Genomic DNA, 16102 nt, shown 5'->3' with positions numbered 1-16102 from the left:
CTTCCTTGGAAAAAGCTCCGTAATATTTTTGTATGGGTTCAATTAAGTAATCTCTTCTGTAGAAGAGATAACAGGTATTTAGCTTTCTTATTATATCATTAAACAACTATATTTCAAGTGTTGCGACAGTAATTGTACATAAAGGAGTGTTGCGTTTCGAGTATCTGTAATTATTTACGGATTGCTCTCCGGCGTGTAATATAAACTTATCCTCTTTAGTGGGGCTTCAAGGGACACAAGGTCTTAACTCTATATTTGGATACCAAAGCCTCGTTATGTGAAATTAAAAATGTTTATGCTATGGTTTTTTGGCGGTAAACCAATTAAATACGCGGCGAGAGAGTTCGTTCAGAAAATGATAAGTCATATTCATTTTATTGCATGATTTATAATAACTGTTTCCATCCAAACTACGAATGAATTTTTAAATTTACTGTGAATTAATAAAAATTGAAAATGATTATTACTAATTTAATTAATTAATAAAACTTCGTACGTATTATGCATAGCGGTCTACAATCGGTTTTTTACTAAAAAAAATAAATTAAGTATTAAAAAATATGTAAAAATTCAGTCATTCTTAGAAATTCCATTAGAAGTCATTGTGGAATAACTAAAAATAAAGCTACTAGCCAAAATATGATAAAATAAAAATAGTTTATATGATTTATTTTTATTTGGTTTCTACAATTTATGGTATAAAATCTTTTAAAATAAATATACCAACACAATCTATACGCTTAATATATTTTATTTGTATTTTTATATAATATTTGTAATCTTCTGGTTTATTTATGTTATGTAAATTTTAATAAATTGAGTGCTAACATGTTTTTCTACGTTTGACTTACATATATATCTCGGTGATACTTATGTAGATCCCGAACATTTTGGTAAATCTAAAAAATGATTTGATCCTAGAAACAAGACTTTTTTTGTTGGGAAACCTTTTCCCACTAAGAGAAGTATATTCGTATTTTTATGATTCGTAATTTTAGTACTTTTATCAATTTTTATTTATGCTGCCTTGATGCGTAAGGAATTCTAAATTTCTTCATTAACCGCTGCAAACTCGAAAAAATGTGTTACGGAAAATATCCCGCAAACCCAACCTTTAGTTATTAAAAATTAATGAAAATTCAATATAGAGAACCATTAATTAATACCGGTAAGTTTTACATAATAGGACGATACGTGAATTTAAATTTAATTAGCAAGAAGGCCCTACGCAGCTTTATTAATTAAGACGATTTTTGTAATTGAATTAACGAAAGTTTCATGGATTAAATTTCAGTATTTAAATAATTCGCCAATTCGAAAGAATCGTAGATTATGTAAGACCATTTGTTTTCTACAATTTACCGTTAATTTAACATTTGTGAAATATATATATTAATCGAAAGTGTTTGCAGTGTTTTCGTTTATTTTTTTTGGCACCCTATCAGGGGAGGGCTATGTCGAGCAGCGGACGCCCTGAAGCTATAATTATCATAATGATAAAAATTCATCCTCCATTAAAATTAGAATTTAATATTTGAATTTATAATTCACGCATAAATTGAGCCCAAACAACAAAGCGCGAGTATTTTATAAACTATTCATTTTAATTGTTGTCGTAATAACAAAATGTTGGAGGAATTTATTTATTTTAATAAAGCACGGCAACAGCAAAACATATATTTTCATTATTTTTACATACAATGAAGAAATTCAAATATGTTTGCCTATTGTAGGCATACAACAACCCTGGACATAATTCTGCTGGCTTTTAACTAAATGAATACAAAAACATTTTTAAAATTTTATGTTATTAATGACAGAGCTCTCTATTCAATAATGAAACGAGCAACAAATATTCAATTTGAAATTAAAAATAAACTAAATAGCGTATGATAACACAGATAATAGCAGCGGCATTTTGTACTTACGGCTGAATCATTTCAGCTATCATTATTGATAATTTCAGAAAAAGTTTAGCAACCTGAGAAGCACTTCCAAAACTGTTCAACTCGGAAATTATTGCATTAAATTGAAAGTAGGTGTTTTACATTCTGGCAATCGGTATTGAATTCCGAGGTCTGTTTTGTACTGTGAGATATTAAAAACTGTTGTATTTATTGTTTGTATCATTATTATGTTTTGAATATAACAAAATCGACCAACACTTACTGGTGGAACCATTTATTGACATACTGCGAGATCTTAGTTGCGTATCTAATACAATATCTCTTGATAGTAAGTCTTTCACTTTGCCCACAATACACGACGCAATTAGATTGTAATCATCATGCTCATTGGACTATTAATCGTATTAGCTATGGCGTCCACTAATCATGTAACTTTGTCTTACATCAGTATGTATGTATAACCAAGTTTCACTGGAGTACTCCGGCTTCGGAAATAGTCTCCTTAGTGATAGACGTAGCTTGCGATAGTAAAAATATTTTTTTACAATCGCAAGCTGCGCATTTAAGAGATAAAAGTTTATATCAAGACCGTACAGTACAGAAAGTTTTAAAACTTTTTTGTTTTTATAACTGTTAATTATAACGTGTTTAAAAAACAAAACTGTATTAGCTTTAAATCTTAAATCATGAGGTAATATCAAAACAAAAATAAATAAATTTAATACATTTTATTAACCTCGTGATTTCATTCGCTACCGATGTAGCTTCTTTTTGGGCGAATGAAAAATGCTGTTTTTTATATCAACATATTTGTATTTTACCTCATAAAATGTATACATCCAAGTCCGTCAAAATAAAGGAATGATCCTGTAAAGTAATATTTAGGGTTCCAAGTTAAATATTATTTTATAAGTATTCCTAAATAAGCATCTTTCCTTTATTTTCTATAAACTTTGTGTAGGCCTGATTCGCGCACTAAGGTCCAGTTGGTACCCACCACCTTCGTGATGTCGTCATTCTGCCGTCGCATTTGCGGCCTATCCCATGGTCTTTCTGGTCCTTATGGCCTATTCTAGTAAGCTTGAACTTTATCGATCCCTTATCTGGCGATATAACTGGCCTATTTCTTTTTAAGTCCTTTCTATTACAAAATAAGAATAATTAATAAACAGGCATTAATACGGATTTCTTTTAAGGTTTAATAAAACGTACGTTTCTATCATTATTTCATTAAAAGAATTATAAAAGAATTACACCTCCGTTCGTACAAAACGAAACCGATGAATATTAATGTCTTCCTAATTTAATTTGATCACATTCTCCTTTTGTGGGTATGTGTCGACAGCGTGATATATTGTTGAGCCGCCATTTATTTCTCTATGTGGTCTTTGAGATATTGTATTAGGATCATTGTAGATTAAAAATTGTTTTATAATGTAAATAAAGATGAAAAAAACACATTTTGATTTTCTTAGAATTAATAAATTTTGTCATTATTATAGTCTTTGCTGCTTTTTTAATATTAGTCTTAGGAGTGTATTTTCTTTGCTTTGATAACTTTACAAATTTTAGTTTTGCGCTGGCAAAGATTTTAAATCACAAATATCTATGCAGTATCGCGTTAGCTATCACCTTTTTTAAACAATGTACGTTGATGACCGATTGATGACCAACGTTCACAAATAAATACATAATTTGTTTAATTGTTTATTGTAAATTAAGACAGAGGTAAAGTAATAAAATTATAAGAAATTGCTTTCATCAAGCGATAAAACATATCAGATATACATAAATATTATAATACATACTGCTCATATTACATAATGAAAATGACTACGTATTAATACATAAATTACATAGTTATTAACATGTATACATTCTATTTTTATTTTTAAAACCTTAAAGTCGATTAATATGGTGCTCATTTGGTTATAACTCTCTAATGGTCCTAACTTAGCATTACTCAGTGTTTTAAATACTAAATTTAGTACAGAACAGTGTCTCATTATTATATTTTAATTAAAGCATTATTATATTAAAATTGTAACTCTAATGAGTCTATCTTCCAATGAGAACGATATCCGTAGTAATAGTAATTAGCCGTAGGGATCGAGCCGAGATCCAGAACCTTCGCGCCCAATCATATTGTGAAGAATTTCTCTAAAATCAATTTTGCTTTTTCTTTACGGTGTTCGAATTTATTAGATTTACAGTGTAATGATTAAAGCCGAGGCTTCCTTGGGAGCTCTTGAGTTTTGGTACCTTGAAAGAGGCATTGGGCTAAGCGCTCTCAGCGCCCTGCCGCCTCGTGCTTACGGTATCTGCAAATGCCATTTGGGCAACAGACCAAGTCAGATTAAAATAAAGAACCAAAACTTCATGGGGGTTACCAAGTGCAGTAACTGTGAAAATGTCAAGATGCAGGACCTTCAGGTGAGAACCATCTCATGCCCTTTTGGATTCTTTTACGTCCTCGTTCGCGTTTATATATTGCTAGAGTAAATGTAACATAAGTAAAATAACATAGTATTACAAGCTTTTTTTAAACCTGTTCCATATTTTTTAAATTTAAACGAATCTTTGTTACGTGTCTGTAGTCAGTTACGATCGTTATCAAGTTATTGTCGCATATTGTAAAAGTGAAACTGAAACTAAATACTCTATAATTATTTATTTATTCAATTAATAAAAAATAACTAAAAACGCTATTAAAACGTATTATAACAGTATTAATTTCAATGGTGTAAATCTACTGTCATTATAACCATTTTCATTTTCATTATACTCCATAATTATTTAAATATTCAATTAATAAAAAAAAAACTAAAAGCGCTATTACAACTATAACAGTATTAATTTTAATGATGTAAACCTACTGTCATTTACAACATTTTCATTTTCATTTTTTAATGCCGAATCTATACACATAGGAACGAAGCATCCGGGAAATTGAAGCCACGCTCTGTGGAATTCTTTCAGATGCCACTCACAATCTATTCTATATAGTGAGTAGTGTCTTGCGACTTGATTGTAGCGATAGATAAAGTTAGATGACATCGTAACGGACTTGCAATGCTAACAATTTTTTCAACAGTTCTGAATAAAATAATAGCAAACGAGAGCTTACACAAGTCATCTTACTACCCACTTGAATCTAAATATTTTATTAACTTTCATCTATTACAATTTAAACGTATTACTTTTAACTATTCCGAGAAACACTGTGCTTTATTTCAATCTATCAAACACGTTACTTCTATTTTCCCCTTCATTTTTATTTTATTTTTGTTATAATATTTTATTATTGGTGTAAACTAAGTTGAACTATGCATTACTTGATAGTTTTACACTGTACATGTTTCCTTTAAAGAAAAAGCAGTTTCTTACTGGACTCTTGGACCTATTTTTTGATTACTTGGACTCTTTTCTTTAAGGGGAGGCGCTTTTTTAAAAGAATATTTTGTGATCAGGTTTGATTGTCAAGAAAATTAATTTGTGTGTCGCTAGTCGAAGAGGTATTTAAAAACGCCCAAAGTGCTGTCCATTTTAGCCAAATTCTTCGATGACTGTCATGACACTTTAGAGAGTTAAAATGATTTTTTATACCAGTTATACGAAGCAACTTCTTAGTATCAAATTATTTTATGTATTTTAAATAACATAAATATTTGAGTTACAAAATATGCAAGAAGTTGGATTAGTCTGTTTATATTGTTACAAACCTGTTCTTTACGTGTATGGTAAATGTGTTTGTGAATCTGATGTATATCATATTGAACCTAATTTAGTTTTCGTGATTTCTTTTTGTTTCAGAGACTAAACAACGAACAGTAAATAAAATGTCAGTTTTTTGTTTACTTTTTCTTATGCGTTGTTAGTGTCATTTCTTTTTTATTAACATGTATTATTGATACATATTTGTTTTAGGGTCTAATTTGCCTTTATAACAGTTAAAAACTATGGTCTACGTTTTTAAATTTAATCTGAATTTATTTGTTGGTTTATATTTTCAGTGTTTTATATAGCTTTTAATACAAATCATCGATACGAGATTAATGGAGCTAATAATAAAAGAGGACCGGAAATACGTAATAATAGCGTAATATGGACACAAATCGTTTTGGCTGTGTGTTCACGAACCATTGGACGGGATAATAAGTTGGATAAAATAGCGTGGTTTGTGGGGAACCTTGTTTATAAACGCATTCGTCGATTCAATACATCCAGACACAACACTGCTCGGAACTGTTTCCAATAATAGTTTTATAAATTTCGTTTCACCATTAGTTTGAAAATGGAATGTTTGAAGATTCATTCTCGTAGTTTATATAGATCATTATTTCGGTTTGACCTTGATGATTTTTGTTACATCTGCGTTAAAATGTTTACCCAGATGTTCTTTGCAACAAGGTACTGCAAGAAGAAATTTATGTATAAAATTATAGGTTTCAAATTAAATAAATAGCAAATCTGCACCAGTGGATTAATTAGTTATTTCGCAGACTTTGTATAAATTATTTTTCATTTTCATTTGTCATGGGCTTAATTTCGAATCTTATCATTATAAATTTTTCTTAAATTTAAATACGTCTACGATAGTTTTGGCTGTTACAAATAAAGTATGCTTATATCTGTATGCAGTTCCATCTTTATATAATTTAGCATGACATAGTAACAAAGTAGTTTAATAAATAAAAATCAGTTCGCCAAGCGTACTGTGAAAATATATTTATACTTGTTTGCTGCTAACGACTACTTGCTTACAAAAGTATATTTTGTTATCAAATAACGATACGTATGATGGTATGACCTGACCACACATATTTTGTAAACCCTTGTATTAATAAATGGTAAATGTACAGAAATATTTTATGAGACTTAACGACAAACGTAATAGAATTATCGTTTGATCCGACGGAAAATCGGATCTCTAAGAACGATGTTTCGTTAGTTTAAAAAGTTTATAACTGGAGTTGTATTGGAAGTTTGCTATAATCCCTAAAATTATTTTACTGATATCGATAAAACTGACATCTCGAACTTTTTTTAAAAATATACTATTGATTTTATTTCTCCTACATGTACATATTATACATAGGAAAGTTGTTTTATATGTATCACGGAACAAAAGGAATATATTATATTTAAAAATAAGGAAACTTTATTTAGTAATTTGGCCGCTTTTTGCATTCGTGGAGTCTTACGTGGACCAATGTTCATTTGCAATTTAATACACATATGAAAACTTAAAAACAGTTAAACTGTTTTTGTTAAGTTGTCGTTTATGCGCGTGAAATTTAACAAAACAATTATTAAGTTTACTTATTTGTTTTGGTTTAAAAAATTTTAAAACGTAAACGTGGCCTAAGTTACTCCTTATTAAATCAGCTACCCGCCTGCATAAGTCCCGTCAAAATCGGTACAGCCATTTCAAAGATTATCCGGAACAAGCAGAAAGACCGATATAAAAAATATAAAAAATTTAATTTTGGTATTTGTACTATGTATATAATACAATGTCTGTTTGTAATATTAAAAAGTGGCTATTTTAATATTACAAACAGACATTGTACAGACAGGATTGGACAGTATTAGCTCAAAGGTACGGGACAGAGGTTTCTAGATTCAAGTAACAATGCGTTTGCTAAAATCCATATGCAGTGGCGCTAGCACCCTACAGTGGTACGACTTTGATGAAAATATTGTCATAAAACAATTTCAAGCACGTTGTACATAATGAGTTTTTTCATCTCATATTACTTTTCCAGTGCAAATATGTTTCGTAATTATTTTTATGTGTGTTATTGTATTTAAATCTAGTTGGCTGATACAAAGCAATCAATATTCGATTCTCGACGCCTATACTAAAATGTTTATTGCAATTTTAACGCGTAACCTACCACGTGCTCCGCTCTAAAAGAAATCACGAATAAAAACGGCAGCGGTATTAATCGTTATGCAGTGAACACGAAATGACGTGAATGAAATATTTCCCAGAATAATTTAACCATCCGTTTTTATCGATTACAAATTTAAGCACTACCGAGATTTATTACCCTGTTATGAACGTGTAATGTGCTATTTTTAAATATCATATGGGAATATTCATGAGATCGATTTTCTCGCAAAAATGCTGATGTATGAAGATGATTAACGACTTATATTTATTCGACGGTGTCTTAAAATAGCGCGCAATTTGGTTAGAATCAAACGATTTGAGAGATTCATCAATATTCATGCGCGGTGCTCTTCTGATAATGCGTGTGTAATTTGTAAGAAAATTATACATCATGACCAACATACTTTTGAAAAATCAGTTTATATACAAAACAATTTTACGGCTTTTATTTCAATTGAACTGACGTTCAATGTTGGTTTTGTTTGGATTGTGAATTGATACAAAGGAAAAATTTCGCGGCGGTACGGAAAATCGGCATTAAATCATCTCAGATATTTTTATGTTCCAATAGTCCAACCCCAGGACGAACGGGTTTCTTCGAGTCAGTATGCTAGTCCTCTGGTGGTATAGTTTAATATAAAACAAAGCTTGGAATAGAAGCATTTCTTTCATATAATAAATTTACAGGTATCAAAATATTGACTTCCAAAAATTGGTGATAAAGGTTCTTCTTGGAAATATGGTTATTTCCAATTAATAAGAAAAGATGTATTCAAATTTAAAACATTACGACCGTAAAGTTTTAGCGAACATTTAGTTTTACCACAAGATGAAATTTTATCGCAGTGGTTGTTTTTCTAAACGATTCGACTTATTCCTTCCGCAACTATTATTTTGTTTTACACGTTAACCTTTTTTCAGGTTTATTTCTCTTGAATCGTTAAAATGTATTTGTTTACAGATTTGTTCTGTGGAACGTTTGCACCACGATTTTAGGATTTCGTAATAAAAATAAGATTAAAAACGAGCCGTAACGTTTTAAAAAGCAAGTCATATGTTCTAAAATAGATATATCAAGCAACGGTCGATAACAAATTTCACAATTCTATGAAATTGATAATATGTATCATTTTATGAAATTTATATATTACAAGGTTTTTAACGGTATTTCCCACAAAACAATCATCATTTAAATATGATTCACTTCGTTTTTCCGTATTTTATCATTAACTATTGTTACTTTTATCTCATTCAAGGTTCTTAAAATAAGTCCGGCGGCGACTAAACTTATTTTTATTTTTATCAATGTATTTAAACTTTTTTATTCGTGGCATCGTTTCGGTGTTTAATTTATTTGAGGATACATTCGATTTACTTTAAAAATAATACACGTACATAAGAATAAAAAAGTAATAGTTATAGGGCGGCATTTCGGTTGGGTTAATCTCAGTTCGTTGGCGAAATAATATTCATAACTAAATTATTGGGAACGTTATCATGTGTATCATCATCAACAATTAAGCTTATAGACGCCCATTGCAAGTCGAAGGATCATTTTGGCCACCTTTGAGGGTGCCAGAGGTGGCCAAAATACCGGTCTTGTGCATCTAGCGACTTCTCGCGCCCTTGTCTGTGTCCACTTTCTACCTAGATGAAAGTCGACCCACACAGCGGCTAACGGTTCATGGTTGCTACTCCAGAACCTTCTGGCATCGTAGTCCCAAGGGTTACGATTGCACGAGCGAAATGTCCAACCCACTGTCGGTCGGTGAACTTAGTTATCTAATATATATAATTCTCGTGTCACGGTGTTCGAACTTGAACTCCTCCGAAACGGCTTGACCGATTTTTACCAAATTTTACATGCGTATTCAGTATGTCTGAGAATCGGCTACTATCTATTTTCCATACCCCTAAGTGATAAGGGTGGTCCACCCCTAAATTTTATTTTTAATTATTTAGACAATTTTTTTGGTTTTTATTTTATTATGATACAGCATACAAAGATACATACAAACCTAAATTTTCACCCCTCTACGATCAACCCTTATCTTACATTTGTTAATTAAAAACTTTATTTTTTTTTGCAAAACAACGTTTGCGGGATCAGCTAGTATACATATAAAGGTTAGTTGCCAACTGCTAGGGTATATAAGAATAGAAAGAATTTTATAATTTACATCATTAAAAATTTTATCTAGTAATTAACTCTTATGTGTATATTGTTACTTAAAAAATTTACAGTCCAAATTAAGTACTATAGCTTACATATACATAGGTAATTTTATACGTAATGTGTATATTACCTCTAAGGAATTTCAATATGAATCTTTTGTACGTAAAATTTTAGACAAATGAGTGGTTTTGCCGGCTTTTGTGTAATGCCTTGTTTGACAGGTTCAATACGAAATTTTGTAATTAAATCCTTCAAATTTCTCTACTGCTAAGACAATTATCTTCGCGGGTATAATAAACTCTGTGCGGATTAGTTAAGAGTCGAAGCACATATTTTATATATGTGTATATATTATTATATTATATAATATTAAAGTACACAATGTTATTCTACATACTGTGCATGGTGTGTAAATCCCATAGCGGGACTTTTAGGAACTGAGTATGTGCTCTGAAATCAATGCTCTACAGAAGTCGATTTGTATTAAATTTGCGTTTAAAAATCATCATCATTTGTTATAGTCGCAGAACGTTTACTACTGGACATAGTAGGCTTTTGGGACATCCTGTAGTTTTCCCTTTTACCTTCATGAGGTTTAAAGACGCGTTGTCGTAACAATATCATCAACACCACCGTAAAAGGTCCAAAGGTCGACCTAGGCATCTCTAATACGTTTCCTATAGGATCGGTAGGAAACGGCTTGCACCTGGCTGCTACCGACGACCCTAATAAGTTCGTCTATACCTTGTGGGTGAACTTTCTGCCTTGGTGGATAAGGAATATTTATTCCTTAATCTAGTTATTTGGTTATAACAGTGGGCTTGACAATTAATCGTTTTAAGTAAAAAAATCAAATAAACAGGTCACTGGTACGATAATTACAGCAACACAAACTTTTCAAGTTAATTGCAATTAGGTTAAAACTACAAACGCAATCATTCTCTTCGCGATATATTTCAATTATTACGCCGGTGTTTATTTATAACATGTTTGTAAAGTTACTAGTTTTCTCTATACGGAGTTTATTGCAGAGCGCTTTAATATAGAATAAGGAAAAACTGTTATTTTTTTTTTCATATCGTGTGTAATTTTATTAGAATTCAATTAGAAATGAGGTGATTCGTATGAAGACTAACGTTACCAATATGTTTAAAGAATTACTTGTCTGAATTGGCAGTAGGGGGAACACATTGCTTGTGCAACCGAAAGGTTTGACGAGCCGGTATACGTAGCGTAGCTGATAGGCCCCTCAGTAGGTGGACTAACAAGATATTTAAGGTCGCAAGAAGTTAGTGGATGCTGGCAGCGCTAGACCGGTCATGGTGGCGATTTTTCAGGGAGGCCTAAACATTTCAGTGGTCGTTAATTGTCTGACATAATGATGAAGTATTTACATATATAAAAAATAATCGTTTCAATGCTCTGTGTATGTATTCGTCCTTGACTTTTTGTATATTTATTATCTAAAATATGATCGCTTTGTCACTATTAATTTAAATTTTTTCTGAACTTTTTTTCTGCAAGGTGTTTAAATAAAGCGGTCTATGAGAAATGTGAGCTTTGTTTATCATTAGATATTTAAGATATTTTGATAATGCAGACATGAAACTCAAATATTAAGACTACAATTTATAGAGCTTAAAATTTACACCTTATTTCTAGCATGTTTTTTTAAGGATATGATATTTACTTTCTGAGAATTCCCTGTTTATTTTATTATAATAAGAATTTATATTTAAAAATGTAAATTATTCTCTTTTTCCCTTGGACTCGCTTTTATTCGAAAACAATATTACCAATTTAATTAAGTGTTTTTATAATTTTAATAATTTTGTTTCAAAAATGTAAATTGTGCAAAACTAGCAATAAAATTCTGAAAACACAATGAATTTGTTTACGGTTGAGGTAGGAGCTAGCGGAATAACCGAATAAATTCATTGCAAGGAGGCTTATTAAAATCTGCAACGCTTATTACCACCACCGAGCACCATATCCCACAATTCCCTTGATGAACCCAGTACCCGCATGAATTTGTGGAATACTGACGAAAAACGTAACCAATGCTAATTTACGCCTTTGACTATTCACTGTGAATGTTGCACCTTTAACAATTCACGCTACAAGTTTACGTTTTCGTTTAGTAGCCTCCAATGTTTTATATATTATAAAATTTATTTCTTCAATTTATATTTAATCATTAAATAAAATTATCACTTACAAATGAATTTGAATAATTTTTCTATACTTATGAAACATAGCAATTAATTTCTGGTAGAACAGTCTGTCGAGAGCATGTTCAAGGGTTGTAAATTAGACAGAAATTCAGTCAGTCCATAAATATGTAAAATTTAATAAAAAAGTAAATGAATTCGTGACGACACTTTTTCCGGACTCACTTTTGATTAAACGAATGACAAGTCTTGTATAAAAAGTTCTTATATAAAATTCTCGGAAGAACAGCGTGATGAATGATGACTGATTTGATCGATATTCAACACGATGACACTTTCACATTATAAACTTGAAGCTGTCATCAGATAATTAAAGTGCGGCAAGTCAATAAAGCGGACAAGTAATCCGTATCTACCTTATTAAAAATTCGATTACATTTGGGACTAGTTTTTATTCAAAAAACATCAAAAAAATCAACAACCTTAAAAGCTTCCTTGATGTATGTAACGATAAAAATACGTAGGATATTATACTTATATATAAGCAGGCTGATGGTTTATAGGTGTATAAGCTTAAAATATGTTGATACAAAGGTCGTTTGCTGTTTGTTAAAGTGTGGCTTGATCTAACCAAAGATCATTGATTTCAGAAATAATAAATAATGTGATAAAAAGGTAATAAAGAAAGATTTTTTCTAAATTCGGATTACTACGTATTACAATTCCATATTGTTTATTATGTGTCCCTGCAGACTTTCTTTTGCCAAAAGTGACACTAGCATTCTAATTTGATCGCTCAATAACTTTTAAACTTTATTTAAATAGAGTTTCATGGTGATCACTTTATACAGGTTGATTGGAAATAGGTGTAAAAGCTTTGAACCTTTTTGCTGACAAACACACCCAGCTCTTTTCAATTTTGACATGAATAAATATTCACCCTGTGTTTAAATATACTTAAGAACCACTGCAATCAATTTGTAAGCAATTATTGTGGAGATATACAGATATCGGCACGTGTTTGTGTACAGTCGCAACTCTTGTGCTTGGATTTAGTAATAAAGACCATATGCGAACACATAAATACACAGAAGACGTTATGCGATCGGAAATGGAGCCAATAATTGTAACGAACGGCCGACACGGGCCTAAACTATAAAACGTAATAACCGGAGCGACTTTGCGCTTTTTTATTCCACGAACGTTTCTCTTAGTTCTTTATTTTTTAAAAGCAAAAAATTATTAATAAGATAAAAATTATGCTACATGAACTTGTAACGATAATTAATACGAAAAAACTAATGCTTTTGTATCAAATAAATCAAATATTTAAGACCAAAGAAAAATAATAGTTTTAAATGTTTTTGCTACGTTTTAACGTTTTAAATTTCGAATTTGATACTGTTTTACATAAGATAAGGGAGTATTGTAGTGTAATAGTTATTATCTATAAAAGTAGTAGAAAAAAAAATCGTCTACTAATATGAATCTTAAAATACTATATTTTGAATTTTATATCACTTGACGAACTTATGAAATAAAAAATGCGAAATGAAATTTCAACTTGCTTGCATAACAACTGCCAATCATTCATGCTTCATAAACCAGAGACCTTATATCCCCCACTAACAAGGCGTCTTTATTCACAAAGATTGAAGTTTGTAATTTCATTTTGATTCAAAATAGAGACCGTTCTTTAAAATAACGCTCAATTTACGCTGTATTCGATTTATTTTAAATAAGTTTTATTTCAGAACTATCTACATCTAACATAAAATTTGTTTTAGTACTACCACGCTTATTACAATGTATTATTCCATTATAATTATTTCAGATATAGGACATTGCTAGACATATTGTTTTTAACGGCTGCGTTGTTCAGTGTTTATCAATCACGAAATAAATTCATTTATTCCACATTTAATTAACAAATTAGCTGATTGCTCTGAAAAATATATCATGCATTTATTTTTCTACTGTTATACGAATGTTAACGAGTGGCGATCACGAGCCGGCAGAAACGGCGAAGTTAGGCCCCTAAGTGGACCAAAAATATAGTTAAGGTCGCAGGAAGCCGCTAGATATAGACAGCGCAAGACATCATGGCATCATGTAGAGAAAGATTTTATGATGATGACTTAATATATAAATACATTTGTATTAACATTTCTCAATAGTAGATTAGGCAAATATTTACATTTTAACGAACATATTTTATCGCACGGGTTTCTCAATTCTTCGAATACAATTATAAGAGATTCTAATTCCTTACATTACTAAAGATTATGTCTGTTTTGAAACGCGTTGTCGGAATTGATGATTTGCTGTTTATGCTATTCTATCCCCTAATTTCTACAAGTTCCGTTATTATCTTGACTTGATCAAACCTGCAGGTAATTGATGATCATCTTTCTATAAACAGTAGTTTGTTGAAGTTATAAGTTTATGTGGGGGCGATGTGACTGAAATAACTTAAAACTTATTGGTATATATGGATAGAAAATATCTTGACAGAATATCACAATATATCAATAAGTTGTTTATTGTGATTTTTAGTAATGCTACAACGTAAAAAAAACTGTTATTACTATATCTGTCGGGTATGTACGCCTCCTACACTTGTTCTAGTTATATCCAGGCGCTAACATGTAACATTAATATTAACTAAAGTTTTAGCATAAGCAACATAACGTGTAGACTATAAATAACGGTATTAAGGACAGTTTGTATAATCCTACGCATCTGACTAACATTTACAATGTGTTGGTACATATCTCAATTTACATACTAATTTTAAGGTCGGCCTGTTTATAATTGATTACAGTGATGTAATTAGTTCAGTCGAGTACTTATCGGATATGGATTAAGTGTCACGTAAACCTTATTAAATGTATCAAGAGACATATGCTTTAGCCTCAGGTCTAGACAAAAAGACTGAGAATATACAGAGAATGCAGTATTGTTAACAATTGCTTTGGGATCGTAGGCATTCATCATCTACCAAACCGGGGCTGATCAAGAACTCAAATTAGCCTCGTGTTGCCATGGCTGAAAAAAAGAAGTGTCAGAGGAACTAGTAGAGAAAGTAGACTCTTTTCTGTGACTTGCTTTGATGAAGGGTATCGAAGCGTTTTGTAAGAGATCCCGGCCTCTCTATTTATTACTCAGGATTCCACAACAGTATGTCGTCGGTCAGAAAGCAAGATGTTTTAGAGATTTACCCTATCGTCAAAAAAATTATCGAAGTTGATCGAAATATATCGAATAAGGTGTGTGAACCTGTCATCTAATGTAAGTTGAGTATGTTATTTGGTGTATGTATATGTAGACCACATAGCGCACAGACCAGGTAGTTGCTGGTCTTAAAGTTCTAAAGTGGAGACTCCAGGTCCCGTTCTTGCTTTATTGGAAATCTATGGGGTAGGCCTGTCTCCAGCAGTGGACGTTCCACAGCTAAAATGATGATATATTAAAATTCCCCGATACTCGTTTAATTAAATAAACACGTGTTAAATTCCCTGAGAATATAAAATTAAATTCGAAGTATGTCAAATATCTTATAGTAAACAAACTATTAATAGTTCAATGAAGTGTTTTCAGTGTAGCGTCTTTGTTTAAATAATTCTAAAAATAAACTCAAAGGTCAACGATCTAAATTGCCACGTTTAAAAAAATATTGAATCTGTAAAATCTCAACACAACCATATATTTTTAAAATAAGTATAGATGTAAAAGGAAAAGAAAAACTGATTGTTAATTACGTGCAAAATACGATGCAAATAAAAGAAATAAGTTCAATATTTATTCCTTTTATTTTACAGCGCTCAATTTTCTTTAATTTTTTAAAAAAAAAACGTGTGTTATAGACCTTTGTTATTTTATGTGCACTCTTATAAAAGCGAGAGAATTTATATGCAGTTTTTTTAAACAAATCCTTTTACATATGTTT

The 16102-nt window shown here is 30.9% G+C and overlaps 1 protein-coding gene across 2 annotated transcripts in view; it reads left to right on the top strand.

The window, feature by feature from the left end:
* LOC137930848 (cardioacceleratory peptide receptor-like) overlaps nucleotides 1-16102 on the top strand; it is a 118530-nt gene that overhangs the window by 47898 nt on the left and 54530 nt on the right. The window lies entirely within an intron of this gene.

Source organism: Battus philenor, unplaced genomic scaffold (genome assembly GCF_028537555.1).
Source record: "Battus philenor isolate CCGP_79_NKW_IND1 unplaced genomic scaffold, ilBatPhil1.0.hap1 SCAF_7, whole genome shotgun sequence".
Classification (NCBI taxonomy): domain Eukaryota; kingdom Metazoa; phylum Arthropoda; class Insecta; order Lepidoptera; family Papilionidae; genus Battus; species Battus philenor.
Note: the sequence above shows the minus strand (reverse complement) of the source record. Positions and strands in the feature narration are given on the sequence as shown.